This window comes from Nothobranchius furzeri, chromosome 12 (genome assembly GCF_043380555.1).
Source record: "Nothobranchius furzeri strain GRZ-AD chromosome 12, NfurGRZ-RIMD1, whole genome shotgun sequence".
NCBI classification, from domain to species: domain Eukaryota; kingdom Metazoa; phylum Chordata; class Actinopteri; order Cyprinodontiformes; family Nothobranchiidae; genus Nothobranchius; species Nothobranchius furzeri.
In genome coordinates this window covers 18,050,608-18,067,902 of record NC_091752.1, presented here as the reverse complement: position 1 = coordinate 18,067,902, position 17,295 = coordinate 18,050,608, and the positions used below count along the sequence as shown (strand labels likewise).

Sequence of the window (17,295 nt, the reverse complement as noted above, 5' to 3'; positions counted from 1 at the left end):
TTCAGTGGTACCACTCGGCCGTCTACACATGAGAGATTTTCAACGCTGGGTGGCTTCTCTGGGTCTCTCTCCAGTGCGCCACAGAGCGCGCAGGGTGACGGTCTCTGCAGCGTGCGTCGCGGCGCTCCGCTGTTGGCGTCACCCGTCCCTCTTGGCACAGGGGGTGCCTTTGGGGTTGGTTCTCGTGAGGAAAGTGGTCATGACAGATGCGAGCCTGTCAGGTGGGGGGGGGGGGGGGGGGCTGCTGGAGGGTCGCTCTGTCAGGGGTGTGTGGAGCAGAGAGCTCTGGGGGACACACATAAATTATCTGGAACTCCTCAAGGTCTTTCTGGCCCTGAGGCGCTTCCTGCCTTTTCTCTCCGGCCATCATGTCCTAGTGAGAACAGACAACACCACGACTGTGGCTTATATAAACCGCCAGGCGGGGCTGCGCTCCGTGCGGTTACACACGCTGGCACGCAGACTGATCCTATGGTGCAGCAGGCATCTCCTCTCAATCAGAGCCACTCACGTCCCGGGTGTTCTGAATCGGGGGGCGGATCTGTTGTCCAGAGGGACACCCCTGTACGGGGATTGGAGCCTGCATCCAGCAGTGTTGGAACAGATTTGGATCCGGTTCGGCACAGCCGTAGTGGATTTTTTTGCCTCCAAGGAGAATGCTCAGTGTCCTCTGTTCTTCTCCCTGCGCGACCGAGACGCTCCACTCGGCGTGGACGCGCTGGCGCACGACTGGCCACGGGGACTGATTTACGATTTTCCCCCAGTGGCCCTGATACCACCCACCTTGCTGAGGGTACGGACCCAGCGCCACTCTCTCATTCTGGTGGCCCCATACTGACCAGCCATGCATTGGGTGGCGGACATTTTCCAGCTCCTGGAGGGCCAACCTTGGAAACTGCCGCTTCGCAGGGACCTGGTGTCCCAAGCGGGAGGCTCGATCTTCCACCCTCATCCAGAACGGCTGGCCCTGTGGGCCTGGCCCCTGAGGGGTGTAGGCTAGAGTCAGCAGAGCTACCCCAGGCAGTCATTCGAACCATTCAGAATGCTAGGGCCCCCTCCACTAGGTCCCTATATGACTGTAAATGGAGGGTGTTTGAAGCCTGGTGTCAGGGCAGGGAGGTCTCACCCTTCCAATGCCCGGTGAACGTCATTCTGTCTTTCCTGCAAGACTTGTTGGATGGGAAGAAGGCTTTCTCCACCATTAAAGTGTACCTAGCAGCCATTTCCGCCCGTCACTTGGGTTTTGGAAGAAATTGGCAGGTCAACACCCCCTGGTGTGTAGCTTCATGAGGGGCGCACGCAGGCTTCTCCCTGTGTCTCGACCCCTGGTGCCCTCATGGGATCTGTCCTTGGTGCTGTCGGCCCTCTCCGGGCCTCCATTTGAACCTATGGACGGCCTGGACCTTAAGATCCTGTCTCTTAAGGTGGTGCTACTCCTGGCTTTGGTATCTGCAAAGCGAGTTAGTGACTTACAGGCTCTCTCTGTGCACCCATCCTGCACCCAGTTTGCACCAGGTGACATGAAGGTGTCCTTGAAGCCCAACCCTGCCTTTGTGCCTAAGGTAGTGGGCTCCTTTTCTCCTATTATCCTCACAGCTTTCTACCCACCACCCTTCTCCTCTCCTGAGGAGGAGCGGTGGCACAAGCTGTGTCCGATTCGCGTGCTCAAGGAGTATGTGAATCGGATGAGGAACCTTCGCAGGGGGGACCAGCTTTTTGTGTCATGGGGTGGGCCTCGTAAGGGGAAACCCGTCACAAAGCAGCGGCTTTCCCACTGGACTGTGGAGGCTATTTCTATGGCTTACTCCTGTCAGGGCATTCAGGCACCTGTAGGGCTCAGGGCCAATTCTACTAGGGGCCTGTCTGCTTCTTGGGCCCTTTTTCGGGGGCTGTCAATCCAGGAGATTTGTGCTGCAGCAAGTTGGGCTTCTTCACTTGCATTTGCACGCTTCTATAAGCTTGATGTTTCGGTCCCTGCAATGACTCACACGATTCTGAGTGTGGGGTCTTTGGCGGGCCAAGACGTATCCCTGTAGGTTGGTGATCGCTGGATAAGCTGTCTGGCAATACGGGAGTCTCCATATCCCATAGTGAGACATTGAAACGAATGTTAAGAAAGAGAACTTTAGGTTACTGTCGTAACCCCGGTTCTCTGAGTAACATGAGTGAGATGTCTCTCCAGACAACCCTTCTTGCTGGGCGAAGCGAGAAGAGGTGTTTATCTTGAATAGTGCGTGCGTGGGGACGCTTGCTACTTATAGTAGCAGGGGGACGCGTACGTCACGGTCACTGGCCAATCAGGATTGGCATATTGAGATAAGTGCTTCTGAGGAATCCGCGGAGGGGAATATCCCATAGTGAGACATCTCACTCATGTTACTCAGAGAACCGGGGTTATGATAGTAACCTAAAGTTATGTTTATATTGTTGGTTTTTAGTCGTCCCTGCTGCTTTTATCTCTTTTATTTTGATTGTACAGCACTTTGGTGGCATGTTTCATCCCTGTAAGGTGCTTTATAAATAAAGGTTGATTTGATTTGATTCACTTGTTGCCAGTGATGAGAGGAAGTCTGATGTGCTTGTCGTTTTGCTAAAATTTGCAATCCCCACGGCTTTTTGACCCTAATGGGCATTCCTTGGTAAGATCTTACTCCAACACAAAAATACTGCTTGCTTGCAACGATTTAGGTATCTACTACCCTTATCGTTAGGAAAAATACACACTGTCACTTTAATAGTTAAATAACAGGAATACGGCACGCCACTCTGACATTTTAGACGATGGACCAACGGAAATGTGGCGGCAGCTAGCATCTCACCCATGTAGTACAAAGTTTACTCAGCAGGTTTGAAGGCAATCATTTGGAATCTACCCTTGCCTTCAAACTTACTGAGTACATTTTGCAAAGCATGGGTGAAACACTAGCTGCCACCATATTACCAACTGGTCCATCCCCTAAAATGGTGGCTAGTAATGGACAAATACACTCTATAGTAATAGTAACAGAGTTGCCTTATTTAAAAAGTAACTTGTTAGAATAATAGTTACTGGTAAAAGTAATGGCATTACCATAATGTGCCACTGCCTAACACTGCCCTGGACAGGTAGCAAGTTCATCATAGGGCCACACAGAGACAAACAACTATTCACGCGCACGTGCGCACACACACACACACACACACACACACACACACACACACACAATTTTGAGTCTCAAATCATTGTGACATAAATGTTTTGGTCCATGGGAGGAGGAAGCCACAGTACCTAGATGTTTTTCCATTTATCAGTTCAGAACATGCTAGCTTCACACAGCTAAGACTGTACAGGCAGGATGTGAACCGATCAGCTTCTTTCTGGGAGGCAAGAGTGCTACCAACTGCACCACTATGCAGCCGGGATCCTTTTAGAAAATCACGGATACAAATTGTTTTGATGCACACCTGATGCCACCAGTGTGTTTTGCCCTCATTTTGCCCTTTTATTTGTCTTGGTTTAAAGAAGATCAAAATAATCATGTGGCTTTGGGAGTGGTGGTAGTACATAAAAGGCATGACAAAATAAAATAATTGCAAAAGTGAATTTTGATTAAAAACAATCCTTATTTGTCAATGGTGTTTTGTTTTTTATTCTTTGGAGCCAATAATCCAACTGAAATGTAAACGCCTGCTCCACACAACCAGTGTTGAGTCTAACAGAAACTTTCTGATGAGCACTTGTTGAGACGAGCACTCAGGTCAGCGAGCGTTTCGCTCCTCAGATTTAAAACACATAGTCGTCTAGGAGGACGGTGGAGAGAGACTCTTTAAAACACTTCCCTGCCTCTTAATTCTAAGCACAGCTAATAAAGTCCACCACAATCTATTAAATGTAGTGGTTGCCCTTATAATCGCACCCTACCCCTGCGGTCAATTCTCCATCAAGAGGAGTGTGCCATCCAGAAATTTATATCCAGAGAAATCCACCCTGGAGTCCACCTCCCAGTTTACCTCTTTCGGGACCACCACAGGTCATGTTGATGAGGTTAATTTGACTTTCAGATGTCCCTATGTACGGTGCTGTAAGTTATTCTATAGAGAACATCGTCATATCTATATTTCATATAGGGTTCATGTTTTTTAAACACAGTGTGATTTTAATTTCTGCAGCAGCTTTAAACATTCTGAGTTTTCCTGCCCATCTGAACATAAAAGGTTCTTCTAAAGCTTCTCTGACTGTGCTTTTCCCTTCATGCACTGGAAGAAAACTGCAGATTTTATTTAGGCGTGTGTAATATATTCTGCTTCAAGCTAGTGGAATGAAATTTTATCCTTGGTGCAGCTGCACTTGTCAGATTTTAACTAATTCGGCTCACAGGAGTGAAGAGACTGATCCATGCACCCCAGCAGCTGGCTTTGCAGAGCTTTCCTTTCTGCAGTAAGTGCCACTGGCTCCCTCTGTTGTCAAGCTGCTGTACAGTGGCAGTGTTTAATTTACCTGGGCTCACACAGGAGTTATTGTCATTTATTGGTTTGCACTTGTTGCTTTGTTTCAGTTTGGTGTTTTTCCATTAAAAAGATTATCATTCAACGTAAGTTCAAGTAAATCAGTTCTGTGTAATCAAACTAGAAAAATCCAGAAATGTCTGAGCAAACCTTAAAATGATCACATGGTTAAAATCTCCTGCTGGAAACTCAATCACTTATTTTGTGACACGAATGAGATATTTTGAATTTGCACAATTCCTTTTGTGCAATAGCAGATTTCATCTTTATTTGTGTTCAGTGGTTCACTCATTTTGGGTTACTTCAAAAATTAGTCTCTTTTTTTTGTCATGTTATGATTTGTGTTCATCATGCAGCTGAAAGCTTGGCTGGAGTTACATTTTCTCAGACTTTCCTGACATCTTAGTAGATGGAACACTTCCAGCACAAAGGCAGCAAATGGGAGAATTTTTATTTCAGATGTTTAGTTCACCATGAAAAAAATAAACAATGTACTCTATGTAATAACAAGCACTGTACTTAACATTTGAGCTTTATCTGATAAAATGGTTGCTGATTTGTAATAATTTTGCAAACTTAAAGGTGCATTATATGAAGTAAGAGTGACATCCTGTGGTTAAATTTGGTTACTGCAGTCCATTTTCAAAACAAACTACTCACTTTCTCACTCCCATCCAGTGGGCATCGGCGCGAGAAGATTCTTGATGAGAAGCAAAGATGAGTCATGCACAGTAAGATGATAAGCTGTAATACTGAGCTGTTGGTCCTTGAAAAAGTAGCTTGAGATATTAGCATTGTTAGCTTAATGTTAACTCAACGTTAGCCTCTATCCTGCTTTACTTGATATTAGAGTGAAACAAAAAGATGCCGTGGCTTCTTAATGGGACTTTACGGAGTTTTGAATTTTTATGCTCGTGATTGCCCCCTCTGGCCAAAAGCATAACGGCAGCTTCAATAGGAGGCTCGTGCATGAGGCGCGCATGCTGTACGTGCACACTCCATAATGAAAATAACAGCTGAGACAAAGCTCTGTGAAGCTGACGAGGGTCAGCTTCACAGAGCTCTGAGAGCTGACAGTCCCTTGTGTGTGTGTGTGTGTGTGTGTGTGTGTGTGTGTGTGTGTGTGTGTGTGTCCCGGAGGACAGAGGACAGGAGAACGCGCGGCTAATTAATTAAATAATTTGGTTCTGTACCTTTCTCTTCAGCACAGCCGACAAAGGTTTATGATGGGTCAGTCCTCCTGCATGCTCAGATCATTCCCTTCCCTTGCTTGGAAAATTGTTCCAAAATGAAAGTTGAACCCACATCTTTTTCATCTGTGAATTCAATGCCGTTCGGCGAGTCTCAAATAAAAATTTGGGCGCCTTATTACTGTAAAAAAAATACCATTAATGTAAAAAAAGAAACTCTAAAAAAACTGTGTTCTCACCCAGAATCAAACCCGGGTCTCCTGTATGAGAGTCTGAAATCTAACTAGATGAGATAAACCATCACTGACATTCTTGGTATATGTAATATTTATATCCTTGATTACAGCTAAAACAACGTTCAAAGAACGGTTCGGAGCGAAAATGGCTATTTTGTTGCTAATTTGCAGGAAATATCTAGAAGAAAGTAGCTAAGGGTCCTCAGAAATGTTCATCACTAGTCGTTAGGAACAGCGACAAAGTCGCTGAGTTGGCACTACCTCACTCTCTGCTGCTAAAGCTACCGATAGCAAATGCTTCGGGCGATGCCTGAGCGTGAACGCGCATGAAGCAGCCTGCTCGACCCAAGCATCTCTCTTTTTCTGTGATTTTACAGAAAAACAGGCAATCACAGTAAAGATGCCAGGGCTCATTCTACAGGACCAGGGCATTGCAGGAGAATGTATGAAGAAGAAATGTATTATTTCTATACATGTTTTGGCTGTCAAACTTCCATAATGCCCCTTTAAAGCCAAAGAACCTTGCTTTGATGTCTTGGTCCCGCCCCGGTTGCCTAGAAGATCAGGAACTGCCAAGGCGTGCTCCAAAGTCCATGTTCTAATGGGGCGTCTGTTCTCTGTTTTATAGCCATTTAGCTAGCTGAGCAAGGATATACAGGAGTTGCCTCGTAATCTGGCCATGGTCAAAAATTTCCCAGAGTACAATGCGGTAATTTCAAAAGGATGGCGGATCAGGAGACGGGAGCTACTTTGCGCTGTATTCTGGGAAATAATGTATTTTTTATATCCAAAGCTGTCATCTATGGTTGGTTAGTTGCTTAGTAGTTGCAGCTTTGGTGGCTAGCAGGTAGTAACTCACTTACACATTTAATTTAGCCAATATATACACAATTTAAAAAGTAAAAGCCTCATTTTATGTTTATATTGAAACTTATACGTATAAAATATAGCGTCACCTCACATGACACGTCGCGGTCATGTGATGTAAGTCTGTTCCATTTAACTGTTTTCTTTGACCAAGGAAGGACAGTGTCCTTGTAAGCAAACGGCCTGCCTCACAAAGTGATGTCTTGACATTGAGAAACTGTGATCGACTACTTCCCTCTTCTGCCTTTTTGAAAGGAGGAAAAGCTGACAAACCCCGAGAAGAACCTTCCTTTTAACATGATTGAGACATTAGACTGCTTTGTGCTTATTTTACTGAAGAATACTTCCTTATTATACATTTTAGTGTTGTAATCTCTTTTGTTTTTGTTGAGGTGCTAAACTAGCAAAAAAGGGGATGATAATTATGCTTTTTGTGACGAATATATTTTTATTTATTTAAATTAAACTATATTTTGCTACAAAACCTTTAAAACAGACCTTTTGTTAAAATGCTCTAATTTACTTGGCATTCATGTCTAATTTTATTTTTTAACTGTCCACAATTAAGATGAGGATTGCACATTAAAAGCATTTTGATCGTTCAGAGTGTTCCAGCTGTTTTGCTGAAGCTCCTCTTTGAACTTCACATTTTTCTCTCTCCTCCTTTCCACAGAGCTTAAAATTATTCAAATTGTGCTAAAATTGCTGTAATTATGGGACAGCATTTCCAAACGCATCTCACTGCCTCATGAATTTAGATTACAGTCTGCTTTCTGGGCTTGAGAGAAAGAAAAGTTATGACACAATATATCAGTGACAAATTTCTACTTTATAGCAATGGATTTTATTTGAAGAGAACAATAAGTGTTATCCTTTTTAAATCAAGATGCCAGAATATAAAAAAAACTGCTTGCTTTTATAATCAAATATATTAAATTAATGAATTAGAAACTGTTGTCAAATGGGACAGAAATAGATAGTTTAAATATTAAATTAATTGAATTGCTACAAATAACCCTCTTTATATATAAAATGCAGCTTAATGTTATATTGATACTAGTATATTAAAGTAAATTTCTGCTTTAATCTGTCAAATACTGACACACTTTAAGGATTCCTGCTGCTGCAGCTACACTTTTCTGCCTCTAGAGGGCACTGTGACCATGTACAGGCACTAAAATACTGACGCCTGCTCCAGGTAAGGATAAAAAAGTCAAGGTGAGGAAATAACAAGGCAGCATTAGTAAAGGGTGATGCAAAAGACACACAGACACACACGGGTAAAACAAAATGCTAAATCCTTCAGTTTTTCTTCTTTTTGTTTCTTTATGTGTTTTGTAGACGTTTTTTCACAGTTATCTGCCATTTCAGGTTAGACCTGAATTTCAATTTAAAAGTTATTCATTCTATCAAATTCCACACAAACACACTTCACTTAAGATGCACCACACACATACGTGTCCTAATGTGTCTGAGGAAATAGAGAAGCTTTCATCTGCCGCTGCATTGCAGGATGTTTTTTCCCGCCTACTTCTACACACTTAAAAACGTTACCGAGCGTGAGTTCCAATGAGGATTTGTGAATTAAAAAATAGGTTTTCGCCAAGGATTTTCCTCTTTCTTGAATTTTGTATTCATCCCTCCAGCTGGGAGAAAACTTCTCCCTTTTCTACTAACAGATTCAGCATAAAAAATCTAGTGAGTTGCTGCTAATTAGAAGCATGTGGATTAAGCCACGAGGAAACATATGTTGGGATGTGGAAAGAATCCATCCTGAATGATTCTGGCAGGAGAGCACCAGGCTTCCCAGTAGGCAGATCCTGCAGCTGGTGAGTGACAAATGAAAAGAACACATAATCAAGACCCGGACAGGGACCGGGTAAAGAGTCCTGCTGTGAATGGTGGAAATAAGTATCTGTTAAAACCGTTTCCTCTGTGTGGCTGCAGAAGCAGCCTTCAGCTGTCTCCAGCGGTGTTGCAGGATTTTAAATGAGGGGTTCAACAAATCTCCATCTTTGTAACAGCTGGTGCTAAAGAGAATTCTGACAGATCCACTTACAAACAAGGGCTGTGAAGAACAGCGAAACACACCTGAGACCCTGCAACAGAGTTATTCAGAGATTTGGGCGATTTTTAATCATTTTTGCATCGACAAAATCAAAAGTGGCAGCTCAGAAAAAAAAAAGATGGAGCTCTACCGTTTGTGGTAAATAATTCAACTCTAGCAGTGAAACACCAGAATGGAAACACATAACAGTGTTAGCTGGTGAGGTTATTATGGAGGGTGTTTCTTTATTAATCAATTAAAAAATGTTTTGAGAGCAAAAAATTAAGATGCTGAAACAAAATTCATGGATTTCAAATAAAAATAAACTTTCACTCAAACAAAGCTTCTTGTTTTTAAAATTAGGAATGGGACTTGATAAAAAAATTAATCTAATTAATCAGAGGCTTTGTAATGAATTAATCTTGATTAATAGCATTTTAATTATCCAAGATAACTTTCAATTTTTTTTATTAAAAATAATTTTAGTGAGATACAGAGGACATACCCACACTTTAATGAGTATATTTCTGTAACCACAATGTGTGTGGGAGATCATTCAGACCTAAGCTGTTATAGGCTTTGCCTCTCTAAAGTCAGTGAAAAGTTAGTCAACAAACAGCTACCTCACTATCTGGAATCCAGCAGTATTATTACCACCGTGCAGTCAGCTTCAGAACTGGCCTGTGGCACTGGATATGTCTCTGCAACACTTGCTAAATGACATCATACTGTATGTGCCATTGACAATAAGGAATATTGTGTGGTTATGGTTGTTGACTTGGCTAAAGCCTTTGACTCTGTGGATATAACATCTTACTTAGCAGGCTCAAACATATAGGACTTTCTCAGGCATCTGGCTTGGTTCAGAAGTTATATCTTAGACCGTACGCAAACAGTGAGAACAGAGGTTTACCAATCTGCTGCTCTACTTCTTTCTATGGGCGGTCCTCAAGGGTCAATACTGGGTCCAGCCTTATTCAAAATCTATATTAATAACATTGCTCATGCTGTTGACAGTTCTCATATACTTTTATATGTGGATGACACCATTTTATATGCATGCAGTTCTTCCTTGAACACATCTTTGTCCTCCATGCAGCACAACTTTAATTGTCCTTGATGTACCTTCTCTAACCTTTATCTTAATTTAAACACAAGTAAAACAAAATTCATGATCTTCAACCATAACTTATCAACTTTCCACTCTAGTATTGTTTCCCTGGATGGTACAGAACTACAACTTGTCAGGTCCTGGTATTTGGGTATCAGGCTGGACAACATGCTTTCATTTGACATTCACATTAATTCATTACTTTTTATAAAGTCAAGTCAAGAATTGGGTTTCTATAGCAACAAGTCATCCTTTACTCATTCTGCAAAGCAAACCTTGGTCAAAATGACAATCCGCCCCATTTTAGATTACAGTGACATCCTTTGTAGGACTGCTTCCAAAAAACTTCTTCATGAACTCGATGTCATTTATCACTCAGCAAACTGCTTCTTAACTGGTGCCGCTTTCACTACTCATCATTGTGATCTGTACTCTCTCATTAACTGGCCCGTTATTGAGGGCACTCAGGCACAAGCAGTATTTTTTAACACATTCTTTCTTTTCTAATGAATTAATCATATTTAACACCATACATTTCCACCTTTAATTTTTTTTTGTTTTTGAAAGAAAAACTTTTTTGATCAAAACTAAATATAAATCATTTGATTGGATCAGTAAGTCAGTCTTTAATAAAAAATAAAATAAAGATTTTTGTTGTAAGTTTATTTTTTTTATTTGACATACCTTTTTTAATGATTAATAAAGAAACAAAACAACCTCCACAATACATGGTTTGATTCAGATTTTCAAAAGGCTTATGATCCATTAGACCATTAACACCCAGTTCACTTTCAACTGTGATCAAACTGTTTTCTGATGTGCAAAGCAAGCTTCCCATCCACCACAGCAGCAGCAACAGGTGTTTGGTGAAACTTCAAAAGGCCAAACAGGTGTGCCGTCCTGTCAGTAGTGTAAAAATTCATACTCTTCCTCTCCTCCACAGCCACTTCCTCGTCTGACCTCACTTGCTGAGAGCATCCAGACAAATAGCCAGCAGTCCGTTTTAGGACAAAAATAGAACTTGATGCGCTCCCAGTAATTGCACAGCTTTGTGTGCGCTTGTTACAGGGTTTGTGGAGGAGTTTTTATCTGTAAAAACAAGAAGCAGCAATGTATCGTTCCGCTGACAGAAGTTCTGATTACAAGGTCCTGTCATTATGAGCGGTGTGAGGAACCATGGATGACTAAGTTCTGCATTCTCACAAAGGGGAGTGCTCCAAACCTGAGAGAGCAAATTGTCTGTTTTTTTCTAGAAAAATTCCTTCTTGGACCAGAGTATAAAACAAAATTTGGTAAAAATTGACAATTTATTCATTTGTCACAAAAAATGCTTCAATTGCACATTGAGAACCAGGACAACTGCAAGCATGATTTGAATAAGCGTTGGGATTATGTGGTTGTTCTGTGGGCTGAGGGATGCGAACCAGTCAGTTCCCTGAGGGGGGAGCCTTCTCGACTCCTTCTGCCCCCCCCCCCCCCCCCCCCCCCCCCCCCCCAGCTGTCAGCTCTCATCTACGTCCACATCTCGCCTAATTGCATGATTTCCTGACCCACTGTTGAATACTTTGCATGGAGTGTGTATAGGGGTGGAGGTTATATGAATGACTTACAGTGACATCCACGGGGAAGGATCAGTTCCTCAGGGATAACAGCTCTAGCCGGCTAACTATACTGCCTCATCACAGATTGAAATTAATCTCTCATATTACATTGTGCAAGTGAACTGTTGATGGAAAACGTTTCAACACCAAAGTATGAACTTCAGTTTCAACCAGAACTGAGTAAATAAAAATAAAAAAAGATTTCTGTAAATATTTCTGATATGATCAGTTATTACTGTATATCAAACCTCTCCAGAGCTGAAATTATCTAATGAGGAGTCGCCGTGTTTGAGTTGATGGTTTATTTTGTGCAGGGTTGTTTCTGTATTTATGAGTAAATCTCCCCAACAATACATATATCATAATGCAGCAGAAAGTTCTTGAAAATCCAGCAGCAAAAACTGATTTTTGTGTTCTTCTGTCACAATCGTAAGCAGTGAGCGGAGGAGTCATCTGTCTACAGAAGACTCAGACTCTCTGCTTCTGCAGGAGAAGAATAAAAGCCCATTCTCACCCTTAAAGCCTTTATAGACTTGAGTGACGTTACATCTATTGCTTCAGTGTCTGGGCTCACAGGGGCCTAAAATGCCATAAAAACAAAGAAATAGACACAGCGAAGAAAAGAAGACCTCTGGTGCCAATACAGCATTTGATGCTGCAGGTCTTTTTATTTTTTTCAGTTGCTAATTGTTAAGTTTAGAATTACAAACAGTTGATAACTGTTGGTTTTTTCAGTCTGCCTCGGAGTCACTGTCTAACAACGGTGTGCAACTTTCTTCAAAATAATGGTGCAAAACAAATATGTGTTAATCTGAACAATAAATAGTTAGTTTTGTCAAATCCGGCACATTCCCAAAATTTTTACAGCGATGCAGTGAATGTGTAATGCGGATGGTCTGGGATTAGGATGTAACCATGGCAACACTTGCAGCCAGCGCACATGTGACTCAACGATGGTCCAGTTACAGTATAATGTTGCACTTAAAAAATTCAATTCATTTAGTGTGTTTATTCTAGTATGGCATCCAAAGTTTTTCATTTGTTGAAGCATTAAAGGTTAACACAAGAAAAAATGTCTAATGTTGTGCAAATTACATTTTATTGTGAAAGGTTTGAGGTAAAAATCAGAAAAGGTGCATTTTATTCTGGCTGTAAGCAGTAGGGAGTTTACTCTGGAAATCAGATTTGATTACTTCAATATAAAGTGTGAGAACCCTTAACGTTGGGGTGCGTTGTTTAAGAATTTCAAAATAACTTTGAAAATGCTTAAATTGGACTGACTGGTCTCGTTCTTTGACATAGGTTATCTTTCATCATACATATGAAATATAAGTCCTTCCCCTGGCCTCTACAGCAAAATAATTTAAGCAAGCCTAGTGTTGACCAATAAATTTGTGTGTCCACAAGAGGGAGCTGCCAATAAACGCTTAGCACACCAACAAAGACACAGAAGAAAAAGCTGGAAGTTTGCAATAGAGCAAAATAAGTATTGAAGTTGCTAATTCCTACTACCTTCAACCGGGGCTGCCAACTCTCACACATTGAGAGCGAGACACGCATTTGACCCTCTTCACACGCCGCCCAAGCCCCTGATGGTGTATGCCGCATTTACTGTTGGCTAATATGCCACTAGTTTGAATGCTAACTCGACTTGCAATGCATTAAAATCAGTCTGGAAATTCCATCTAACAGCGGAGAAGGAGGGAGGTGGACAAAATGAAGAAGATGCACTTTTCACAGATAAGCAATGGCGGCTGGTGATTGCTTTTTGGTGGGGTGCATTTGTGCAGGTTTTCAGATGCACTAACCACATATTTACATATTTATGAGACAGGTTGGGGCATGCAGATTCAAGGTGGATTGTCCACTTATGAGGTCTTAAACTAGCTTTTCTAGGAGCACACCGTTTCTCAGCAGTCATTCATGCAGGTTGAAGATGGCTCAGACTTTTTAGTGTGCTACATTAGGGTACTCTGTTTTGGGTCCACTGTTGTTTCTGCTGTACACACACCCTCTTGGACAGATAATTGATTATTTTCATAATGAGTGTGTTTACATGCAGCCAGTAACCCTTTTAAAACCCGAATATTCACAATAACCCGGTTATGCAGGTCCGTGTAAACACCGCCAAAAACCCGGATGTGCTCATAACCGGGTTTTTAAAACTCGGTTACTACACCTGGGGTAACCCTTTTCTAACCCGAATGTTTGGTCGTGTAAACGCATATCGGAATATCGCCATCAAAGCGTGTGTTCTGCGCATGCTCTGTTCGCAAGGAATCTTGGTCTTTTGAGTAGCGAGACGTCTTGTACGCGCCAGAACACCGGAAGTAAACAACAAGTTGGGAGCAACATGGCGAGTTGCGGAACAGCACCACACTTTTGGAGTGACGAGGAAACTAAAGCGCAAACAAACGCGGTCGCTATCTCTACCAAACTGGGAAACATGTTGTTGTTTTCACGGATACCGGAACAAGAAGAACCGGAAATGAGGCATATTGCGTCTGGACGTAGTCCATACATCCTGACGCTAATCCAACGTCCGCATTTAAATTGGGTTATGCAAGTTAGGGGTAACTCTTTCTATTTATGCTTGTAAACGGGTTATTCTGATCAACTCAGAAACCCGAATACTGACCTTAACCCGATCATAACCCGGATATTGGCTGCATGTAAACGTAGTCAATGTCTCTTATCACCTATATGCAGATGATATTCAGCTCTACTGCTCTTTTGAGGGTTCTGAGTTCTACAAACTGTCTGAATTACTAGAGTGTCTATCAGCTATCACCAGTTGGCTAGAAGATAACTTCCTTCAGTTAAACTCTGAAAAGACTGAATGTCTGATCATTGCCCCTGAGAGCATGGTTCCCTGATTAGTCTAAAACTTGGTTGTTTATCTTCTGCCGTCAAGACAAACGTAAGAAATTTGAGTTTTATTTTGACCAATCAATGTCTCTTGAAGGCCACTCATAAACGTAGGTCCGAAACTGTTTTAATCATTTTAGAAACATCTCCAAACTGCGAAGGCTGGTGTCAAAACATGAACTTGAAATGGTTCTCCATGCCTTTATCTCCTCTCGTCTAGATTACTGTAACATACTTCTCACATGTTTTAACAAAAAAAGTAGTAAATAGGCCTATCGACATGCTTATGGTCAAATAAATATCATCCAGGGGTATTATTAATGACATAAATATTAAAGCTTCTTTCCGGAGTATTTATCTTATCCGATGACACCATCTAGTGGCTGACGAGCATATCACACTCCTTCTGTTTTTTTAAGACTGCAACTTCACGTTTCTATTTATGTGCTTCTGTAGCCGACAAATAGAGCTAAAACGTGTTGTTTTACAAGTAATATTCTCATGTCATGTTGTGTTTTCATATATTTATATTTTGGAGACTTACTTGTCCGTGAAAAGTTCATCAACTCTGCATCAGCCGAGGTATTCCTTAAATTTGAAGCAAGTTAGCGGTAATCTAACGCTATTGGTTAGTTCTGGTCAGTGCTCAGTTTGGTATTGCACGGAGTTCTGCGGGGCAGGGGGCGAGCGTAGCAAAAAAAAAAAAAAAAAAAATAAATAAATAAATAAATATATATATATATATATATATATATATATATATTGCTTACATTATATCACAGTACATGATAAGACAATCACTTTTACGGATTTCTGACAAATCATACATAATTTCTGAAAGTGGAAAACTCTGGAAAGCTGCTTTAATTTACTTTTGGATCGGCTCATGTAGATTTGTTACTAAGCTGAGAGCTGTGGGGAAATACATCTGGGAACTCCACTGTTGTTTGCTTATAAATAAATCAGCTAACCCAGACTGCTAAGATACACTATGCTACCAAACTTCATTTTAAGCGTGGTGTTCTCCATTTCCGTACTTCCGTGGTGCACACACTGCTTATTGTTCTGGAGCGACATTTGCTCTGTGCTTTGCAAATAAAGAAAAAAGGCTTGCAAGAGAAATTGGTGACGCTTCCTTTTACAGTCCAATAATTACTTACATGGTAATTACATAGTAAATTAAAGTGTATTATTGTGTGATTGTCATGATCTGTGCTGCATAACCATCTCTGCTGAGTGTTTTACAGGTGGGTGTGTCTGGAGAGCCCAGCTGTGCCAAATCAGCTCATCAGCGATCAGGGGATTTAAGGAGCAGCTGGACATCTCACCATTGCCAGATGATACTCAGTCTTGGGTAGTTTCTAGCTCTCCTTTTGACCTTCCTAAAACAATTTTAGAATTACTTTGTCTATTTGTTCCTGCCCTTCTGGCAGTTAACCTGCTCTGCCCTCCTGATTCCTCCAGGTTCCAGTCATCTGTTCATCTCCACTCTCTGCTATATCTTTGGAACCATCTACCACATTCCAGTCCTGCTATTTGCCCCTGATCGCCAGCTCTCCATCACCCCACCTATCCACCTGCAGCTCCTCGGTCTCCCCATCCAGCCAGGTCTGACTAACCCCCCCCCCCACAAAATACCGGATCATTCAGGAAACAGTAAGCCTTCTTATTTTTTCATCATCGTCTCACGTTGCTCCAGACTCTGACCTCTCTTCCTCTCTCAGACCCCACGGATCCCTCCAGTCCTGCAGAAGCTTCGGCTACCTCTCCCATTCAAAATAAATCATTTAAACTTACCTTCTGTCTCTCGGTGGTGATTCTTCATGTCGTGGGTCAAGAAATTACCCTCAAACATGACAGAATCATCTGGCCAAACTCCTGACCCTGCTGTCGAATCACTACCATCTGTTATATCCACAGCTTTCGCCCAACATGAACAATCCATACAGACTCTCCTCGAACATCAAGCCAACACTAACCAACGTTTGTTCCAGTTAGACTCCAGATTAAGTGAACTAAATGAAAAGCTATCTGTTCCGGCTGCTTCAGTTTCTCCACCTCCACCTCAACTACCTCCGGTTCAGCCTGGTCAGTCTACACATTGGCACTTCCGGGTTGCAGACTCGCCTCCTCCCGATACCTTCTCCGGTGAGTCCGGCAAAATACGTTGTTTTCTTCTCCAATGCATGTTAGCGTTTTAAAGAACCCCAGAAGCATTTATTAGTGATCCCGCAAAAATTTCTTACATTGTCGGTCTGCTCCGAGGTCGTGCCTTACAGTGGGCTGAGGCAAAAAGTCGGGAACCTAGTTCCCTTAGAGTTTCCTTAGACAACTTCCTCGTAGATTTTAATAGAACTTTTGGTAAATCAGAGACACCCTCAGAAATAGCCCGGGCCATTTGGAATCTGAAGCAAGAGAAGCAAACTGTTTCAGACTTTGCAGTTGAATTCAGAACATTAGCTATCACTTCTATTATGGATGAGGAGTCATTTAAAGGAGCTTTTACTCAAGCCCTCCACGACAAAATCCAGGACCAACTAGCCCTGTGTCCTGAACCTGGCACTCTGGAGGATCTTATCACTCTAGCTATTCGCATTGAGAAAAGACTCAAGACCCGTCCCAGGTCTGCTTTGCCCAGTTATCATACCCATCAGACCGCTCGTTCCACTATTCCTCCAGCTCTGCCGTCTGCTTTTGCTTCTGCCTCAATTCCTCCAGAGGTTCCCATGCAGATAGGCCGGGCTAGTCTGACCCCAGAAGAGAGACAACGTCGCATCTCCTCCCAACTGTGTCTGTACTGTGGTTTGTCTGGTCACTTTCTACCTAACTGTCCAATTCGCCCAAAAGGGAGAGCCCACCAGTCAGTCCGGGAGTTCTGGTGGGTAGCAGC

At 42.3% G+C, this 17,295-nt stretch overlaps 1 protein-coding gene and 1 long non-coding RNA gene across 2 annotated transcripts in view; one reads left to right on the top strand and one right to left on the bottom strand.

The window, feature by feature from the left end:
- slc35f3b (solute carrier family 35 member F3b) overlaps positions 1 to 17,295 on the bottom strand; it is an 88,150-nt gene that overhangs the window by 47,390 nt on the left and 23,465 nt on the right. The window lies entirely within an intron of this gene.
- Positions 15,977 to 16,201, top strand: LOC139062083 (uncharacterized). The gene is made up of 2 exons (XR_011515672.1): positions 15,977 to 16,061; positions 16,130 to 16,201. It is a non-coding gene; the product is annotated as an uncharacterized lncRNA (long non-coding RNA).